Here is a 17,072-nt window from a genome sequence, read left to right on the forward strand (position 1 = left end):
CAACTGCAGATCCAAGCATTTGCATTGTTTCATTTTTGTTCAAAGTGAGAGATTGAGTCTGTGTTCCTCCATATATATATATATACAAAATCTTCTCTATAAAGAAGATTAATATCTATTAAACCCCTCTTATGTATATATAAATGTACATACATATTAATATACGTACATATCAATATATAAGGATAAAATTCTATGCATGTGTATATATATAATTACATCTAGAGTCTTATTAAAAGACAAAAGAATGCTTATCATCATTTATACATGAGAGAACAGGGCCGTAGCACTATTAAGTGACATGTTTAAAATTCATACCACCGATTGTGAAAGACTAATTAAAACACAGTTTAATATTACAAGTTAATATCAGTGTAAGCTTGTGAACTGTTTCCCACATGATACTAAGACTTAGGCTTTCTTCTGTTTTTGTCTTGTGGACACTAACTCTTTTTAATACCTGAAACAACAAAGTATATTCTGTAATCCTCATTCTGTGCAAAATTTAAATGCAGACACATTCACTAGCATTTATACATTTTTGGCATAATATTTATGTTGGGTCATTCATGACACCCTTGATTTTGAAAATTCATCAGAGTTGTTATTTTTATTTTTATCATGTACATAACTTTTGGATTACGATATAGGAAATATTTAGGAAATGCCAATATCGATCTCACTTTATTACATTTAAACATGAAAATAACCTAAAATTTGTAAGTTGAAATACATTCTTTATTACCGTCTAATAAAATTTTGAGAGTTAAGTACTACATGTATGATGTAATGGGGAAAATATTTATCTTCTCAATAAATGATACATAGATTTGAAATACTGGGGAGTACACTTCTGGGACTGTTGTTAGGTGATCGTTGAAACTTCATGGAAAGATAGTGATTAGATATTATTTTTAGAGTGATTACTGTAGGAAATCTACAGTAATTGTCTGTGAATACTTACTAAAATTCTGTCTAGATCCATGTTAATCCCCAAACAATGAAGTCAATTCCTCATTCTCTTTCTGAGCATGTTAACATAGAATAATATACCATTTTCTCCAGGCTGGTGTTGGGTCCTCCTACTTTGGGGATATATAGGGGGATCTACTCACAGAAATATTGAGACTAATAGTCTGGGTGCCCAATCAAAAGCCGTAACTGCTCCCCCATTCTTCTTGAGAAATATCATCACTTTTTTTGGTGCATATTCCTGGAGTTAGAAAAAAATCATGGACCTGAGGTTGATCCTGGTCTGTCTAATCCAATGAAAGTAACTCAATCTCATTCCCATGGCTGCTTTAGTAATAGCTGTGTCCAGTGAGTTGTGAGAGAAAATTTCAGAAACATTCCCCTTGCTCTGACCGAGGACCGCGAGAAGGGGACCGTTTCTTTCTTTCTTTTTTTTTTTTTGAGACGGAGTCTCGCTCTGTCCCCAGGCTGGAGTGCAGTGGCGCGATCTCAGCTCACTGCAAGCTCCGCCTCCCGGGTTCACGCCATTCTCCTGCCTCAGCCTCCCGAGTAGCTGGGACTACAGGCACCCGCCACCTCGCCCGGCTAGTTTTTTGTATTTTTTTAGTAGAGATGGGGTTTCACTGTGTTAGCCAGGATGGTCTCGATCTCCTGACCTCGTGATCCGCCCGCCTCGGCCTCCCAAAGTGCTGGAATTACAGGGGTGAGCCACCGCGCCCAACCGAGAAGGGGGCTGTTTCTTCATCTCAGTTGGCATTTTAAAGTGTTTAGGGAGAACAGACTCCCTGGACACGTGGCGGCCATCTTGCATGCTGGATGGAAGTAGCTCACAAGAGAGAATGACAGAATATAAAGACAGACCCAGCTTGAGCCTCTGAGAGCATTATTCTCCCGCTCAGAAATGTCCCACCTCCAAATTTGTCATTATTGTATATGACATGATAGTATGTCTTATTATTGTGTGTGCTTTTGTTGTTCTTAGCTTTCTTTTCCTTTTAACTTGTGACTTAAAGCATCAGTTAAATATGGTATCATTGCAGTTGCTTAAAATACTCAAATATGAAAATTCAAGTGCAAAACAATTTTATTAGAGGTTAAATTTAGCTAACCTGTGATTCTAGTTCTGGGTAAAATGGAATTAGGTCACTTCACCCTGTCTTTTCCAATGAATACAGCTATAAATCATGAAAAGAACGGGTGAAACATTTATTTGAGAATTACAAACAGCAAATATTAGGTTGGTGCAAAAGTTATTTTGGTTTCTGCCATTACTTTTAATTACTTTTAATGGCAGAAACCGCAATAACTTTTGCACCAACCTGATAAAAGCAGGCAGAGTGGGAAAGACCAGAACCACTGGTTGAATCATTACCAAATAGGTGGTAAGATGGTCATTTTTCACTCTGGTATTCTTCGGCCTGGATTGAACACACAGGAAATCTAAACGTGACCACACCGAGAAGAATACCACAATAGTGGCAAAAGTGGGAGTCTTTCTTTCCTTCCATGTCTTCCAAGAAGTTAGAAACAACTTCATTTGCTTTTTTCCTCCCTTTGTCCTACCACACTTGGCTCCATAACAAGGACCCAGTTTTGGAGAGCATCATAGAGTAAGGTAACTATCCCTCCAGCTGTCTACCCAGAGCACCAAAAGAGAAGCCTCAGGAACCAGAATGTAGTGGCGAGATTGCAAAGAGGGAGAAACTCCAGAACATAATATCGTGGAGTTGTTTATAAACTACTCACTTCATCTCCAAAATGTGTGCAGGCATGAATGAATCTGAACTTGTCCACAAGATCAAAAACCTTACGCACTAATAGTCTACTGCCAAAGACTCTTGAAACCAACTAATTATGGCCCAGGTCCTAGCCTGTCCAAGGGTTTGCGTACATTCACCAGATTCTAAAAGCACAGCAAAGGCTTTGAAAACCCAACTGACACTGGAGCCATCACCCATAAGAGGTGGCCTGGAATGTGGAGTGTAATCCTAAAGCAAAACAAAGCTAAAGCAAGCAGAAAGGAGGAAATAAAATACAAATAGAAATAAAAGAATTGAAAACAAAACAATGCAAAACGCAATGAAACAAAAGTTCATTCTTTGAAAAGCTCTATATAACTCAAAATTCTTTAGTATGATTAAAATACAATAAGAGAAAAGACAAAGCTTAGCAATTATCTGAAGTGAAAAGTAGGATATCACTACAGATCTGACAGACACCACAAGAATATAAAGAAAATAGTATGAAGAAATATTATTAAATAAAATGGACTTATTACTTAAAACTCACACATTACAAGCCACTCACAATGTGAATTTTATAAAACATTTAAGTAAGTACTAACACTAATAGTAAACTATCTCTTTGAGAAAACAAAACAAAATAAACAAAAAAATTCCAAAACACTTTACAAACAGTATTACCTGGACACCAAAAAAAAAGTATTATCAAAAAAGAAAACTAAAGATATATATACACACACACACACATATACACACACATATATACACATATATATACATATAAACACATATATATACACACATATATGTGTATATATGGCTCAGAAACCTAGACAAAATATTCAACAACATATTAATAGCCATGTATAACAGAAATAATACACCGTGACAAAATAAGGTCTGTCCCGGGTATGCCAAGCATAATTGCGTATTTTTTCTTCCAATGGCAGAAAGACAAACTTTGATTTTCAAATTTACATCGAAGGGCAAAGGGATTTGGATAGTTATAACAACTTTGAAAAAGAAGAAAGAAGAAAGTTGGAGGAAGCAGTATGTGTTTTTAAGTCTTACTATAAAGCTACAGTAATCAAGGACAGCTTGCTGTTAGTAAAGGGAGCAACATACAGATCAATGCATTATAGAAAATGCAGAAATAGAGCCACACAAAGAGGGTTGATGATTGATTTTTGACAAAGATGCAAGTAATTAAGTGGAGAAAGCATTTCGTTTTTCCACAGACTGTATTGGAACAATTGAACATCCACATGCAAAAAAGTGAGGGAGGGCTTGATCTAATCCTCACATCATTGTACAAAAATTAAATCTAAATGCATAATAGCTGAATGTAAAATGTGAAACTATAATTTTTTTTAAAAAAGTATAGGTGAAGTTTTTTATGTACTGGGGCTCAGGAAAGTGTACTTAGACCAGACACCAAAAGTGCACTTCATAAAAGGAAAGTAATACATTGGACTTAATCAAAATTTTAAAACTATTTTCCTGTATAAAGAAAACTGCTAAGAGAATAAAATGCATCCTTATAAACTGATAAAAAAAATTTGGAAATCATGAAAGTTTCAATATCCAACAGAAAAACAGACTAATTCAAAATGGAAAACAAATTCAAATACTTCACCAAAGATATACAAATGGCAAATGCACATTTAAAAGCATGTTCAATATCATTATCCAGCATGGCTATGCAAATTGAAACCATGACATTATAAAACTACACTATTAAAATGGATAATATATGTATGTGTATACATATATGCACATGTATTATTCATACATATGCATATGTGTGTACATACATTTATGTACATGTATTGTATATACATGTATATGAATACACAAACACACACACACACATATATATCAAGTGCTTGTGATAAGACAACTAGAATTCTCATACATTGTTGACGGGAATGCAAATTTTTACAACCTTGGAAAAAATTTGATATTCTCTCATAAAGTTAAAAATACTTGCTGTATTAACCAGTAAGCCCACTTCTGTGTACTTACCCTAATAAATAAATGCTTATATTTGTATAAATACTTATCTTTATAGAGCTCTGTTAATTGGCCAAAACTGGAAACAACTTGAACGCCTTTCAATGGGTGAATTGATACAAACATTGTGGTACACCCAAACAGTGGACTACTGATCAGGCATAAAAAAGAATGAACAATTGGTACACAGAACTTGGATGAGTCTCTAAGGTATTCTCTATGAAAGAAGTCAGTTTCAAATGTTTACTGCATAATTCCATTTGTATGACAGTCTCCAAAGGACAAAACTATAATTGTGGAGAATGTACCTGTGGTTGGTAGAGTTTGGTTTGGTAATGGTTATATTAACCTATACATGTTTCATTTCATAGAGTGGCACATCAGAAAATGTCATTTTCACTGCACGATAATTTTTTAAATATAAGAACAAAAGGATCAAAGTTTATCTCACAAAAATAAATAAGATAATAAAGATAAATAAATAAAAAAAATAAATATCTCACAAAATAAAATAAGAGCTACCCCTTTATATGGAAAGAATAAAAAGTTAAGGGAAAGTGATCCAAAACCTCTTACAAATTAACATATTAGGGCCCAGAAAGCATGAGAAATTTGCTTAAAGTCCCACAGCCAACAAAAGCAAGAGTCCAGAGCCAGGACAGGAGGCTGCCCAGTGTTCTTTTGACAACCCAGAGTGCTTCAGTCCTAGGTAAAATTTAGGGTCTGGATGGCTGACTTGTGATTACCACCAAAGCCTAATTTTTAAATAGACACATTAATATGTCATATTTCTTTCACTAAATACTTTAAATATGGACACATCAGGAAAAGTTAAAGAAAATTAGAAAAATACTGATATGAGGGTTTTATTAAGATGAAGACATAGGGCCAGGCACGGTGGCTTATGCCTGTAATCCTAGCACTTTGGGAGGCCGAGGCCGGCAGCTCCTTTGAGGTCAGGAGTTCAAGACCAGCCTTGTCAACATGAGGTCAGGAGTTCCAGACCAGACTGGCTAACATGGTGAAATCCCGCCTCTTCTAAAAATACAACAATACGGGAATGGTGGTGTGCACCTGTAATCCCAACTACTAGAGAGGCTGAGGTAGTAGAATCACTTAAACCTGGGAGGTGGAGTTTGCAGTACTAAAAATACAAAATTAGTGGGCATGGTGGCATGCACCTGTAATCCCACTCAAGAGGCTGAGGCAGGAGGATCACTTCAACCCAGGAGTCGGAGTTTGCAGTGAGCAGAGGTCGTGCCACTGCACTCCAGAATGGGTGGCAGAGCGAGACTCCGCCTCAAAAAAAAAAAAAGATAAAGACATAGATATAAGGAAGTACTTTGGGGTGTGGTATATTTATAGGGCCTGCAGAAAAATACAACACAAAGTATAATGGTGTACATGGAAGGAAATTTAAAACCATATGGTTTTGGCTCAGACTTTAAATGTTCACATCTTAAATTACATATTGTTATCTTGTTTATTTGGATAATCTCACTCAGAGTGCTCGCTGTATGCATAAAGATATTTTATGAGAATCAATCATTTTAGCTACTGTTACATTTTTATGAGCCTAGATCCCAAAATGGATTTTAAAACTTAAATACATATAAATAAGAATGTGCTTGGAAATGTAAGATAATAGGGTACTGCGACAGAAAGATCCAAGTATTTTGTAAGAAATCTCCTGGAATGGGGTTCAGGTCATATAAGATCTCTTTAACTTATTTTCAAATTATTTGTTGAGATAATTGTTTTTAGAATATTGTGCAGTTAAACTAAATCATATTCCAGATAAACTGTCATATTTTTAAAATAATGTCTAAATCACTGATTAAAATGAACGATAGTTATTTAAATTATAATTTTAAGAAGCAATGTAGTTATTGTTGAATTGCTGTTTGAATATCATAGCGCATTGCTTCGCAATTCCAAATTATTTCTGAATAATTCAGGCTATATCTTTAAATTTGTAATGAATATCTTATTTTAGTGTCAGTATCAGACATGTTTAAAAATATGGTTGGTTCTAGATGCTTAAATTAAAAAATATAAATGTCTTTGGAAATGAAGCTGTGATTTTCTTTTGCTTTTTTTCAGAGAGAATTAGTTGTGAGTAAAGTAGCAAAGCACAAACACTAAAAACTAAAAGGATTATAGGACTGCATGTTTGTTTAAAAATAGAATTTATTTTGTGAAAAATCTAAGTATAAACAGCACTGAACAAACAAAGCAAAACAAAACAGAACAATATGGAGCCAGAGAGACTGGGCTGGTTACAGAGTGAAAAGGAAGGGATCTGTTACTGGGAATCAATTTTATTATACTGATTTTGCTTTGCCCTCCTCACCATTAATATTTTATCTTTTAAGTGCCTAATAATTGAAGCAAATTATTGGAATAATTGCATTGGCTCTATTTCCAAAGCAAAATATACATTTGTATTTTAATGGTAATCAGCGTTGTATTAATACTGTTGGATTATTAAAACAAATGTACCAATGCAAAAAAAAAAAAACCCTTACTTACACAATGCATATGCTATATACACACAATTACTTCAATATTGTAACCTAAATGACTTAACTTTTAAATCCATTTTTTCATGTTCTCCCAACAATTTTCTCCTGACGTTAACAGAAAAATGTAATTACATAATGTTATGAGTAATATTCATTGAGCACTTACTTTGTAACGCATAATTTTATCAGCCCTTCATACGCAGTTAATCCTCATGGCAAACTTATTAGTTAATGATTATTATGATCCATAGTTTTGCAAGTCAAGAAAATTAAGTGCTGAAGAATTAAACTACTCGTGATGATACAGTTAAGAAATGAAGATAACATTGAATCCAGGCAGCCTGGCTCTCTTCATCTGGGAATAGATGAAAAACACAAACCCAGAGATGCCAGACAGTTTAGAACTACAGGGTTACACTTTCTGAAAATCTAATATTATCTTAGTAGAGGCAAACCAAAGGTAAAGAGAACGGTACCAAAATATAGTTCATTAATAATTTTCTTTATTAAGTGGAATTAAGTATTTGGAAGTATATGAATAAAATAATGACTTTAAACTTTTCATATGATCTGATGATCAGATATGATTACATTGAAGAAAAAGCTGATGAAGAAAGTAGAAGTACAAAAGCTGATAATGTTGATTTTACTAGTATTTAATACTTAAAGGGATATTTATAATACAATCTCTTGGTATTTTTGTTTTGTTTTGTAATGTATTGCACTGTAGTTCATTGGCATCATGAAAAACAAGGGAATTAAATAAAATATCCTGATAAGTTTATGACAAATTAATTGTGATTATTTGCACTAAAAGTGCGAAGATGAAAAGTCATCCAGTTTTAACTCAATATTGTTCAGGGAATAGAAATTGTGTATTGTTATGATACTAAAACACTCATCTTAGTTGAACAAATCCCTGAACAATAGGTTACCATTATAGTGTTTACAGTTCATTGTCTCTGATTTTGACCTCGCTTTCACATCTTCAACAAGTAGCTTCATAACCTTTAGATATGAATCTGAGTGTCCCTAATACTTCAGAAAATAAGTTTCAATAGAGGGAAAACTGAAATAAGTTTTAAATGGAGGGAAAATATAATAAAATAATTTAAAATGCTTTTCTTTGGATATAGCCAGCCACATGGAAGGAATATACACAATTTTCGTATATTTGGGTGAGAGGGAACCAGCTGGAAGTCATCCAAGGGTGGTCTGCTAAGGCACCCACTTTAGGAGGTCCCAGGTTGGTTTGGCTCAAGGACCCTAAGGTAACCAAGCCAAGCTGCATGGGTGCATCCAGCTTTTTCTGCCAAGCACCAATGAGCACAAAGCTAAATGCATAGATACGTTTTTTGAGATGTAGTTTCACTCTGTTGCCTAGGCTGGAGTGCGGTAGTGCAACCTCAGCTCACTGCAACCTCCACGTCCCAGGTTCAAGCAATTTTCTTACCTCAGCCTCTGGAGTAGCTGGGATTACAGGTGCCTGCCACCATGCCCAGATACTTTTTGTATTTTTGGTAGAGATGGGGTTTCACCACATTGGCCACAGGGGTCTCAAACTCCTGACCTCAAATGATCTGCCCACCTTGGCCTCCCAAAGTGCTGGGATTTCAGGTGTGAGCCACTGTGCCTGGCCCATACATATTTTTAAGTATTATTTTGTTCACATATTTTGTTACAGAATTTGCTGCATATTTAGCTGAAAAAACAGAATTTATAGCAGGATATTAATTTTTTAAATTACTCAGGACTTAATGAAGCATTGTACATCTATGCACTACAAAATGCTTTATGAAAGAGAAAAATGTGAGTAGAAAAAAAATATGTGGGTCAGGTGTGGTGGCTCATGCCTGTAACCCCAGCACTTTGAGAGGCCGAGGTGGGCGGATCAACTGAGGTCAGGAGTTTCAGAGTAGCCTGGCCAACATGGCAAAAGCCTGTCTCTATTAAAAATAGAAAAAATTAGCAGGGCGTGATGATGGGCACCTGTAATCCCAGTTACTAAGAAGGCTGAGACAGGAGAATCACTTGAATCCAGGAGGTGGAGGTTGCAGTGAACCAAGGTCATACCACTGCACTCCAGTCTGGATGTCAGAGCAAGAATCCACCACAGGAAAAAAAAAAAAAATGTATGCTATGTACTCAAAACTACATAATTCTATCTATAGATTCATATATGTACACATCCTGTAAAATAGTTGCATTAAAATATGTAATCATTCACATCAAAAGAGGGAAATAAATTGACAACCATTTCAAGTAGTAGTACTAAGAGCTAACGTGTATTGTATTTACCAAATATGGGAATATTATGTGTTTACATATTTTTATGTAATATATAGCCTCTATACAGCAATTTTAGCCTGCATGTTTGGCCACATGGGGCTTTTGGAGAACTCTGTTTAAGAGATCCAAAGACATTTAACTGTCACATTCCTAAATAAACTCTTCTTTAGTAAGTCCTCCTTACACAAATGGTCTGCAGGTCTACCTGCTCCCTCCTCTCCCCCCATTTCTGAGTACCTGGCCCTCTTTTAACAATGAAGTGGGAGAACTGGTGAGCAAGCAGAGCTTATACCATTAGAATACTTCTAGGTTGGGGAAAGAAGCCATGTTAAAAGAATGAAACATAACTCATTGCATAAACGTGTAGGAGCCATTATGTTTCAGACTATCTTGTGGAACATACAGGGATGAACACGAGAGACAAATTTATCTGTCCTCATGAATTTTATATCTTAGAGGGAAGAACTGTGAAATAAAAGACTAAACAAATAAAAAATAAAAACATTTCAGGAGGTGATATGTGTCACAAATAGATTAATGCAGAATCATATAGTTACCTGGGGGAGTTGTTCTGGGAAGGCCCTCACTTCCTCTTCCGCTCATCTACAATGAGTGAAAACAGAGAGCTCTAATACCTGACAGCAAGGCAGGGAGTGAGCCATGAACATCTAGAAGGGGTATCCTAGACAGAGATAAAGGCAAATGTGAAGATGGTAGATGTTGCAGAATATGAAAAAAATCGTAAATGGTAACGAGTTTGGCATGTTCAGCATAGAAAAGAAGAAGGCCAGCAGAGCTGTGGGGCGGTGAAGGAGGTGGGAGAGGGGCCACAGTTGTCTGCAGCAAGGCAAAGGACAGGTCAGGGAGACATTTGTGGACCATTTTAAGAAGTCTGAACCTTATTCTGACAGTAATGGGAAGTCACCACAGAGTTTTAAACAGGAGTAGATCATGACATGATCTATACTTTTAGATTATCTGCTGTTAAATAATGGCTTTAAAGGAGACCTAAGAGGAAACAGGCAGACACCACTGGAAACTCTTGAGAGTCTAATGAGAATATGGTGGTTTAGACTTAGAAATTTTCAGAAAGAATGGAGAATGGTGAGCATGGTGAATAGATCTCAGATACACGTTGCAGACAGAGCCAGGATAACATGCTGCGGGTGAAGAATTTTCTCCTAGATTTTTTTTTCACTATTAAGCAACTTGGAGGAAGGCAAGTTTCCTTTACTGATCCCTAGAAACACTGTGAAGATTAAGTTGGTGATGTGGGAAATTAGAAACCTCTGTGATGGCCAAGTTAATAGTGAGGTGCCCATCAATCATCTTAAGTATAGGTGTCAAGTTGACAGTTGGATGTAAAACAAGTGTAGACATAGTGGAGGTGTCAGATACGCACACACACACACACACACACACACCATTAAATCTTTGTCACGTGCATGGTATTAAGTTAGTTTCAAGATATAGTGTAGGATTACATTCCCAAATTCTGGAGAAAAAAAAATGGTTTTCCAAACGCACTAGGAAAAGAAAGAAATACTTTCATTTGCAAATGTGGATTCAAGAGGCTATTCCATGGATTTGTGTTGCATTCATTTGATGACTTTTCAGCCTACATTGTTCTAGGTGTTGTTGTAGCTAGAGGATTTCTATTTCAAAGCTCACAGTTTATTATATAATCATTGAGTTAGTGTCTGTTGTAGCAATTGCAAATATACTCTCTGAGGCACATGGCAAAGATGACATGCTATCAAATATAAACAAGGTCTGAGAGCTCTCCCCCAAATAGAATCAGAGAATTTTTTTTTTAATTTAGGTGAATTTAACAAAACTCATCAACACCAAGTGTTTGGAACTCAAACTGTAGCTCAGAAAAAATGATTATGTCAAATAGCCTACATTGCATCACAGTAACTGTGGAGTCACTTTAACCCAACTTACACAACTGATAAATGAAATTATAATGCTAGTTTGATAATTAATAATGAGAAATAACTATTATCAGCTTAAAACTAAATGTTCAAAAGATTAAAACTTTCTAGCTCTCTAGGAAAGTTTACTCTGTAGTCAAATTAGAATTATAAGATAGTTTCTGTGGACGTATAATTTTGAGAAGATGTTTTCAGAGTTTAAAATTTAATTTAATAATAGCCTGATGTAATTCTCTAGAGCAACCACCTTTTCATTGTAAAAAGTATATTAAAGTCCATTGGCCACGGTGATGGATGTGGTACCTGGAGTCGTACAATTTTATTTCCATCTATTACACTGTCTCTGCACTCTCTGCTGGTCCCAGCCTATCTCCCTTTCCTTTGAGAAATTGCCCTGTTCCTATTCCCTGTGCCTCTGTTGGAGTTATCAACCACAGAGCTCTCTCTAACCATTTATAACCCAGATCTTACTTAGAAAGACCCTTCTCCTTGGTTGTATCCTGGGGTCTGGGGTCAACACATTAAAAACTCTGTTTTATCTCCCTACTCTAAAGCTAATATGGAGTGCATCTGTATGGGGTCCAGGAGGATGGTTGGAACCGGGATGCCTTTGTGTTCTAAATAGAAACTGCAGTGGCAGGCAGATTTCAAATAAAAATATGATTCAAAGCAATGAATCCATCCTCACAAGGTTAACAAGAATTCTGGACAGAACTATAATTATAATTAAGCATTGATTAGACTGCACTTTGACTCACTTTCTTGTAACCGTAAGTCACACAGCACTGGATGCTGACCATCTGCATCCCCATTGTTTCCATGGATAGGGCCTCTGACATGAGAATCATAAGGCTTTTGTTTAAGAATTGATCAATTGTTTTTCAGATCCCGAATTCCAGTGAAACAGCTGACACCAAGTAGTCTGAAGAGCCCCACCGTAATAGTTGCATCAGTCACCCTCGTCCCAGTCCCCTGGGGCAACGTGATGAGAACCAGATGTCACCCTACATGTACAGAGTAATGGGAAAGGGAGCCAGTCACAATTATGACTACGGCCCTATAGGACAGTTTACAGAGTTGCCAACTCTCCCCTTCTAAGACAGAGAGAGAGACCTAGTCATCACTGACAGTTCCCTTGGGATATAAACCCTGGCTCCTTGGCTGGGAATATTATTCCTCACTGTAATGTAAAAGCATTTTCTCAAAAAAAAAAAAAAAAAAAAAAATGCCCTTGCACATTCTCCTTCAAGTTAAACATTTGATTCTTTAGCAGATGACTCCAGGTCTCACACCCTTTAAATCACAAGGCTTTCCCTTAACCCAGGTTCTAGTTTTGCTTTTGTGTGTTTGTTTTCTATTCTCAGAAAGTCTACCATTCTGTAAGACGAACATATTGATAGTTCTTCTTATAAATAGATGGAAGAATTTTAGAAATTTTTTATGTGAGAATAAGTATGTGGTGTACGTGTACAGGCAGAGGATACAAACGTCGGAATGTATTTAAATGTGGTAATGATGATAATAGAACGAGCATTTGGAGTGAGCAATATGTGTAATCCATTGTGTTAACATGTTTATAACGATAAAATCATTTACTCTTCACTCAGAAGCTATGGTGTAGGTAATACCTTATTTTATAATTGAAGAAACAGAAATAGAGTTTAAGCAAGTTTCCAATTTCAAAGAGCAAATGAAAGGTGTAAATGAGACACGAACTCAGTTTTGTTTTAACCTAGGCTCCTGCATTCTGTTCAATGTGAATTATGGCAGCTGTTAACAGTTTAGGTATAAAAGAAAAGCCCCTCAATGTTATAAAGGCCATTTATTAACTAACAAACAAACAAAAAACCACACACGCATACCACAGAAAACAGCTAACATCATAATCAATGGGGAACAACTGAAAACTTTCCACTATGATCCAGTACAAGGTAGAGATGTCCATGCTCATCACTCTCGTTCACAATGTATTAGAAGTCCTAGCAAGAGCAATAGACAAGATAAATAAAAGGCATCCAAATCAGAAAGGAAGAAGTAACATGATTTCTATTTGCAGATGCTATGATTACCTCAGAACTGCTAGAACTAACAAATTAATTCAATAAAGTTGCAGGACACAAAATTAACATACAAAAATCAGTACTATTTCTATACCAAAATAATGATCTTGCTGAAAATAATTTTTTTAAAAATCCCACTTATGAAAGCATGAAGAATGACTACAAATCAATTTACTCAAAAAAGTGAAAGATATGAACATTAAAAACTATAAAACATTGATTAAAGCAACTAAATAAGACACAAATAAATGAAAATATACCCCATGTTCTCACCCATGGGTGAGAAGAAATAGTATTGTTAAAATATTTATACTACTCAAAGCAATATACATATTTAAGGTTATCCGTATCAAAACTTCAATAGCATTTTTCATAGAAATAGAAGAAAACAATCCTAAAATGTGTGTAGAACCACAAAAACTCTGAATATACAAAGTAATACTGAAAAGAAAATAATAAAGTTGAACGCTTTATTCCTAATTTAAGTTTATATTACAAAGCTACAGTAATCAAAACATTATGGTACTGTCATAAAAACAGAAACATAGAGTAATGGAACAGAATAGAAAGCCCAACAAGCAATTCAAACACATATGTTTAAGCAATTTTTGACAAGCACATCACAATAACCTAATGGAAGTTATAAATTGTGTTGGGCAAACTGGATTTACACACATGCAAAGAAATGAAGGAGGACTGTTAGCTTAGACTATATACAAAAATCAACTGGTAATAGACAAAAGGCCTAAATGTAAGACCCAAAATCATAAAACACCTAGAAGAGAACATAAAGGAAAGTATTCTTGACTTTGGCCTTTATCATAATTTTATTTAAGGTGAAACCCAAAGCTCAGGCTACAAAAGCAAAATAAATAAATGGAACTACTTTAAATTAAAAGCTTCTGTATAGCAAAAGAAGCAACTTAAAATATGAAAAGGCAACCTACAACCAGGAAAAATATTTGCAAATCATCTATCTGATAAGAGGATAGTATCCAACACTTATAAAGAACACTTACAACTCAATAGGAGAAAAACAAACAACCCCATTAAAATATGAGCAAAGAGCCCAAAGATATATTTCTCCAAAAAGACATAAAATTGGCCACCAGATTTATGAAAGATGTTCAACATCACTAATCATCAAGGAAATGCTAATTAAAATAACTGAGATATCACCACACATCTGTAAGAATGGCTATTATCAAAAATATAGAATATAACAAATGTTGGTGAGGGTATGGCGAGAAGGAAACCCTAGCACACCACTGATAAGAATGTAGATTGGTACAGCCACTATGGAAAACAGTATGAAGGTTCCTAAAGAAATTAAAAATAGAACTACCAGAGGGCCCAGAAATTCCTCTTCTGGGTATATACCTAAAGGAATTAAAATCAGCATAAAGATATTGGCATACCTATGTTCACTCCAGCGTTAGCCACAATAGCCAAGGTATGGGAACACCCTAAATCTTCATCGATGAGCTAACGAATAAAGAAAATTTATATATATACACAATGAAGCATTATTCAGTCTTAAAAAACAAGAGGTCCCTGACATTTGCCACAGCAGAGATGGCTCTGAGGACACGGTGTTAAGTGAATAATCCAGATAAGAAAGAAACATCTTCCATGGTCTCACTTACATGAATAACATATATTTGAGCATATATATATATATATATGTGTGTGTGTATATATATAGTGAGAGGAATGAGAGGGGAAATGGGGAGCTTTGGGTCAAAGGATGCAAAATAGCAGATACATAGAATAAACAAGTTTGGAGGTCTAATATAAAATATGAGGACTAAAGTTAATAAAATGTTATTGTAATAGGGATTTTTGTTGAATAAAGAGATTTTAGCTGCTTTTGTCACAAAAAAAGCAACTGTGATATGATAGCCGTCTTAATCAGCTTCACTATAGTAACGATTTTACTATCTATATTTCTCAATTACATTGCGTTGTAAATCTCAAATATACTCAATAAAATTTGTTTTTAAATATTTTTATGTAGATGATGGATACAATAATATATACATTACAGTGACAGCCCAAAGTCTTCCAATATTTATTTTTTCAGCCTGCTTGGTAGTAGAACTCTGATTTTGATCTTTGCATATAGTATCCAAAAGGAAGACAATATTTACCAGCTTTCCTTTTAGTTAAGGAACTAAATTCTGGTCAATAGGTTTCTAAGAGTATTGCCCTATAACTGAGGGCACATGCTTTTCTTTTTCTTTTCTTACTTTCTGTTGGTTAAAGTGCAGATATAATGGCTGGATCTAGAGCAGCAATTGTGGTCCATGAGGTGACATGGGTCATGGAGGCCTGAATGAAGGTTAACAAGACTGAGAATTTGAGTCTCTGACATCGTGTAATACCATGCCAGCCCTGAATCACCTAATTCTGAATTTCTTTGGGAGGTAATAATAAACTTCTAACTTGTTTAAGTCACTTCTGTTTTAGTTTGGTTTTCTATTATTTAAAGCTAAGTCTAAACTTATTAATAATATATTATTTTATCATCATTTCTTAAAGATAAAGCCTATCCTATATCTGTTCATTTCATTAAGTGATGCTCTAATCCATTAAACGTAATGACATACATTAACTCTCAAATTATATTATCATGAATTTATTTCTCGTATCCTCTGGGCAATGATTAATGCAATGTAAGAGGCATGCTTGACATATTGATAACAGATTTATATAAAGAACGACCAAGATACCCTGCATTTTTCATTGGACTCTTCCTACAGTGCTTACCTTAATTAACTTCATGACAAGAAAACCTCTCCAAGATTTTATTTTTTCCATATTTTCCCACATTTTTAAACATGAACACTGAGGACAAAGATTCTCATTACATCAGCCAAGAATTTTAACTTAGGCCTCTTTAAAGCCAATGTTATATGCCATCGCGTATAAAAGATGTAGATGTTCTTTAAAGTGGCAAGACAAGAATCAGTAAGTGTAAAGCAATAGATAAATTAATACGTACTACAAGAAAAGCCCAAAGTGCTGTGGGAATCCTAAAGTGAAAAAAATCCGGTTCTAAGGAACGACTAGTAACTCTTACCATTTTCTATTTTTTATTTGAAGTGGCTCAATTTACTTCTCACACACAAAGCCCTTTCGATATGTCAGTCTTGCTATAAAATCAATTTTATGATAAAATTCCTCTTCCTTGACAAAAAAAGTTTTCTCTTCTTTAAAGAAGACATTTTTAGTGCCCCAAAATGACTAATAATGTAGTTTTTATTCTTCATGCTTCTAATGTATCAGAGGTTGATGTCTAGAAATAGGGATCAAATATACATGATACCTTTCTTAGCTCATTGTCAGTACATTACTAAATCACAATGCTTCCTGCAAGGCTATCTAAATTCCGTTAAATCATGAAATTCTCTACATAATTAATAATACTAGACTGAATGGTTTGTAGTCAAGTAATTCCTTATTCTCATTCAAAAGAAAGAACATTTATCATTGCTTCTAAAGAATGGAATTGCTGTTTAGGCAAGTGTGTAA

Source organism: Rhinopithecus bieti, unplaced genomic scaffold (assembly GCF_001698545.2).
Source record: "Rhinopithecus bieti isolate Rb0 unplaced genomic scaffold, ASM169854v2 scaffold_39125, whole genome shotgun sequence".
Lineage (NCBI taxonomy): Eukaryota > Metazoa > Chordata > Mammalia > Primates > Cercopithecidae > Rhinopithecus > Rhinopithecus bieti.